The following is a 5797-nucleotide window of genomic DNA, read 5'->3' on the forward strand; positions in this document are numbered from 1 at the left end:
AAATCCAAACAAAGACACGTCACTGCTAAACTTCTGAAAAACTAAACACAAAAATAAAACAAAATGAAACAAAACTTAGAAACAACCAGGGAGAGATGATGCTCTACCTGTACCAGAAGACTGAATTAATTATGCAGATTTGTCATCTGGAACCATCAAGCCAGAAGTTAGTGGCGCACTTTTCAAGAGATAAAAGAAAAGATCTGTCAGCCGCGAATCCTATATCTGGCAAAGCTATCCTTCAAGAATGGAGGGGAAATAGACTTCTCAGATGAAGGAAAATTAAAAGGATTTGGTGCGGGCAGACCTACCTCTAAAGATTGCTACAGGAAGCACCCTAAACCTTAAAAAAAAAAAGGTTATGGATTGAATTGTGTCCCCCCACCCAAATTCATACGTTGAAACCCAACCCCCAAGGAGGTTGTATTTGGAGATAAGACCGTTAAGGAGGTAGCTAAGGTTAGGCAAGATTATAAGGATGGGGCCCTATTCTGATAGGATCGGTGGTCTTCATAAGAAGGGGAAGAGCCCCCAGGAGCGTGTGCACGTAGAAAACCGTGTGAGGACACAGAAGGTGACAGCCTACAAGCCAAGGAGACGGGCCTCAGGAGAAACTACGCCTGCCAACACCTCGCCCTGGACCTGCAGCCTCCGGGACTGGGAGGGACGGGCTGCTGATGAAGTGCCCAAGATCGTGGTGCGTGTCATGGCAGCTTGAGCAGACAAAGGCATAAAAATGACAACAGACAGAGGAGGGGACCTTCGGAGAGGAAGACAAGGACAACGGAATGAGAAGATACAGAGGCAAACGTAACAGACTGTTCTTCCCCTCTTGAGTTTCTTTAATTATACTTTATGTTTGAAGCCAAAATTATAACACGATCTGATGTGGTGTTCAATGCACGTAGTGGAAACGCTTAAGACGATTATTATTATTTTTTAAATTTTTTTTAACGTTTATTCATTTTTGAGACAGAGAGAGACAGAGCATGAATGGGGGAGGGTCAGAGAGAGAGGGAGACACAGAATCTGAAACAGGCTCCAGGTTCTGAGCAGTCAGCACAGAGCCCGACGTGGGGCTGGAACCCATGGACCACGAGATCGTGACCTGAGCCGAAGTCGGACGCCTAACCGACTGAGCCACCCAGGCGCCCCTAAGACGATTATGTTTAAGAAGTGGGGAGGGTTGGGGATCTAAATGCAGGTAAAGCGTCTACACTCAGAGGGCAAAACACTAATAGCACAGGTAGTGGTACCAGGTCACAGGTGGGACAACAGTAAAGTTATGCCAAGTGGTATGTAAAAAAATATTGTATATAAAGAAGAATCCAGTACTAAAAACTGTTCAGGTAACTAACAAGAAAGGAAGCCCCCCCACCCCAGGAAAAAAAAAGAAAAAGAAAACCAAAGGAATGAAAAAAGAAGATACGTATAAAACAAAATATTAAAATGGCAGACTTGGGGCACTTGGGTGGCTCAGTCGGTTGAGTGGCCGACTTCGGCTCAGGTCATGATCTCGCGGTCCGTGAGTTCGAGCCCCGCGTCGGGCTCTGGGCTGACAGCTCGGAGCCTGGAGCCTATTTCTGATTCTGTGTCTCCCTCTCTCTCTGCCCCTCCCCTCCTCGTGCTCTGTCTCTCTCTGTCTCAGAAAAAAATAAAAAAGTGTTTAAAATGGCAGACTTAAACTCTAATGTATCAATGACTATTTTAAATATTAGTGGTATAAATATACCAACTAAAACACAGAGATTAGGGCATCCGGGTGGCTCAGTTGGTTGAGTTCTGACTCTGGATTTCAGCCCAGGTCATGGTCTCATGGTTCATGAGTTCAAGCCCCACGTTGGGCTTCATGCTGGCAGTGCAGGGCCTGCTTGGGATTCTCTCTCTCTTTTACTCTCTCTCTGTCCCTCCCCTGCTCGTGCTATCTCGCTCTCTCTCAAAATAAATAAATTTAAAAGAAAAAAAGAAACTACTGTTAACAAAGAGACAGAGATCAATTATTCTTCAGTAAAGTGGGAAAAATGAAAAATGAAAAAAGGTAGAGATTGAGTGGGTAAGACACGTGATCCGCTCCCATGCAGTCTGGGAAAAATGACTTCAAAATAACGCCACTGATAAGCAGGGAAGAAAAGGATGGGAAAGCTGTATCACAGAAATACGAATTAGGAAGACAAAAAACACCAAGAGTGTTTATCATAACATCCAAGAAGGTAAGCTTCAGAGCAAAGAAAAGTTACTAGCAACAAAAGCAGGCATCACAGAACGATTAAGGCTCAGTCAACTCAGCATGACCCAGCAATCCTAAGTCTGTGTGTAGCATACCGCAAGGTTTCAAACTATACGAAAACAAAACTGGTGGAGAGGAAAGGAGAAACACACAGGCACAGGGATTTCAAGAGCCAGCTCACAGCGTTTGCTAGAACTCCCAGAGATAACACCCACAAGGCTGCAGAGGAACCAACAATGCCATGGCCCACTGGGTCTGCCTGACATCACAGAACCGTCCACCCACCCATGGCAGGCCACACATCCCGCTTCGTGGACCACTCACCGAGAAGGCCATATCCTCAGTCAGACAGCAAACTTTAACCAATCAAAGAGAATTTTGAACTATACCGAGTACGTTTTCTACCCACAACAGAACCAGATTAGCAGTCGGTAAGTGAAAGACAAGAGAACAATCCCCAAATTCTCGGAAATTCAACAACACGCTTCTAAATAATCTGGGGGTTGAAGCAGGAGTCTCAAAGGAAATTTGAAAATAAAAATAAATGAATGAAGTTGAATGAAAATTGAAACGAAATTGAAAATACAACATATGGAGGCACCTGGGTGGCTCAGTTGGTTAAGCATCCAGCTTCTCTGTTCAGGTCATGATCTTGCAGTTCGTGAGTTCGAGCCCCACATCAGGCTCTGTGCTGACAGCTCAGAGCCTGGAACCTGCTTTGCATTCTGTGTCTCCCTCTCTATTTGCCCCTCCCCTGCTCACACTCTGTCTCTCTCTCAAAAATAAATAAACATTAAAAAAACAAATTAAAAAAATAAAACATATCAGTTTGTGGGGTTTAGCTAATATAGTGTTGTGTTGACATTTGAAAAGAGAAAAACTATTGATCAATAATCTAAGTTCCTAGCTCAAGAGCCCAGAAAAAGAAGAGAAAGGAGACAAACAACAACTAAAAGCAAGCAGAAAGAAATTTAAAAAAGAGCAGAAATCAATGAAAATCAAGACATGAAAATGAGAGAACGAAACAAAAACATGTTATTTGTCAAAAAAGTCAGTAACACTGACAAACCTCTAGCTCAACTGGCAAGGATAAAAAGAGAAGAGACAAACCATCAATGTCGAATGAAAGAAGGGCATCACAGAGGATCTTGCAGACATTATAAATCATAAATTTGTCACAAATGTCAGATATTTGACAACTGAGAAGAAATGGACTAATTCCTTGAAAACCACAAAGTACCAAAACTCAGCAGGATGAAACAGATACGCGAATAGTCCCATAACCGTTAAAAAAGAGTCTATAATTAAAAGTTCCTGAAAAAGTTCCAGATGTTTTCAAATAGAGAATTTCTCCAGCATTCACGGAATTAACACCAGTCGTACAAAATCTCTGCCAGTGAAGAAAGGAGGTCCTCTCATTTGAGTCCCAACTCATTTTATGAGGTCGCTATTACCTTAACACCAAGGTACAACAGACAGTACATAAAAATAAAGCTGTACGTCAACACCTTTCGGGAGCTTAGGTGCATAAATCCTCAAGAAAATATTAGCAAACTAAATCCAGTGATGTTTTAAAACGATTGTACATCATGAGCAATTGGGGTTTGTTCCAAGGATGCAAGGCTAGTTCAACATCAAAATCAACCAATGCGGGAATGCAAACTGGTGCAGCTGCTCTGGGAAAACACTGTGGAGGTTCCTCGAGAAATTAAAATAGATCTACCCTATGACCCAGCAATAGCACTGCTAGGAATTTACCCAAGGGACACAGGAGTGCTGATGCACAGGGGCATTTGTACCCCAATGTTTATGGCAGCACTTTCAACAGTAGCCAAATTATGGAAAGAGCCTAAATGTCCATCAACTGACAAATGGATAAAGAAGATGTGATTTATATATACAATGGAATACTACTTGGCGATGAGAAAGAATGAAATCTGGCCTTTTGTAGCAACGCGGATGGAACTGGAGAGTGTTGTGCTAAGTGAAATAAGTCATACAGAGAAAAACAGATACCATATGCTTTCACTCTTAGGTGGATCCTGAGAAACTTAACAGGAGACCATGGGGGAGGGGAAAGAAAAAAAAAAGAGAGGGAGGGAGCCAAACCATAAGAAACTCTTAAAAACTGAGAATAAACTGAGGGTTGATGAGGGGGCGGGAGGGGGGAGGGGGGGCGATGGGCATTGAGGAGGGCACCTGTTGGGATGAGCACTGGGTGTTGTATGGAAACCAATTTGACAATAAATTATATTTAATAATAATAAAAAAAAGTCAACCAATATAACCCATCATATCAATGGGCCAAATCACTTGCATGTCTATTTCTTTGTCTTGATGTCTGCTTTCCAGAGGACCTGAACTTTATTCATTTGCTAAGGGCTATGTACCAAAACCCCATAGCAACTTAAGTTGATAAATGTAATAGTGACACTTTAGATGGATTTTCTTTACGATTAGTTACAAGGTAAGGACGCCCAGTGGCACTGCCAGTGTTTAATGCACTGTTGTGGAGATCCTAGACAATGCCGTAACAAAAGAAAAGGAAAAAGAGGTATAATGAACATCTACCTAGAAAAATCAGAAGAACCATCAAACTACAGTTGACTTTTTTTTTTTTAACGATTATTTATTTTTGAGAGAGACAGAGCACGAGCAGAGGAGGGGCAGAGAGAGAGGGAGACACAGATTTCGAAGCAGGCTCCAGGCTCTGAGCCATCAGCACAGAGACCCATGCAGGGCTTGAACCCATGAACCGTGAGATCATGATCTGAGCCAAAGTCAGATGCTTAACCGACTGAGCCACCCACGTGCCCCAAACTACAGTTGACTCTTGAACAACATGAGGGTTAGAGACACTGACACCCACGTAGTACAAAATCCCCATACAACTTTGGACTCCCCAGAAATTTAACTACTAATAGCTTACCACTGACCAGAAACCTTATTGATAACGTAGTTGATGAACACATATTTTGTATATTATGGGTATCATATACTGCATTTTGACCATAAAGTAAGCTAGAGAAAACGTTATTAGGAAAATCATAAGAAAAAAATCTACATACAAGCAGACCCATGTAGTTCAAACCCATGTTGTTCAAGGGGCAACTGTATTAGAACACATACAGGACTTCAGCAAGTTTTCCAGACCATACACTAAAATTGAAATGATACACAGAAGATTAGCATCGCCCCTGTGCAAGGATATGACATGAAAATTTGTGAAGTATATCATATTGTTAAAAAAATTTTTTACTGTTTATGTATTTTTGACGGAGAGAGAGAGAGAGACAGAGAGAGACAGAGACAGAGCATGAGGGGGGGAGGGGCAGAGAGAGAGGGAGACATAGAATCCGAAGCAGGCTCCAGGCTCCGAGCTGTCAGCCCAGAGCCCGACGGGGGCTCGAACTCACGGACAGTGAGATCATGACCTGAGCTGAAGTCGGATGCTCAACCGACTGGGCCACCCAGGCGCCCCACATATTTTTATTAAGGAGGGCCCTTGTAATGAGCGCTGGGTGTTGTATGAAAGTGTTGAATCACTAAATTCTACACTTGAAACTAGTA

At 42.6% G+C, this 5797-nt stretch overlaps 1 non-coding gene across 1 annotated transcript; it reads left to right on the plus strand.

Moving 5' to 3' along the window:
* Nucleotides 1–5368: 5368 nt before the first annotated feature.
* LOC128778699 (U6 spliceosomal RNA) lies at nucleotides 5369–5471 on the plus strand. The gene has a single exon (XR_008424429.1). It is a non-coding gene; the product is annotated as a U6 spliceosomal RNA (small nuclear RNA).
* Nucleotides 5472–5797: the final 326 nt, after the last annotated feature.

Source organism: Panthera pardus, unplaced genomic scaffold (assembly GCF_024362965.1).
Source record: "Panthera pardus isolate Hobbes unplaced genomic scaffold, ASM2436296v1 HiC_scaffold_20, whole genome shotgun sequence".
NCBI lineage: Eukaryota > Metazoa > Chordata > Mammalia > Carnivora > Felidae > Panthera > Panthera pardus.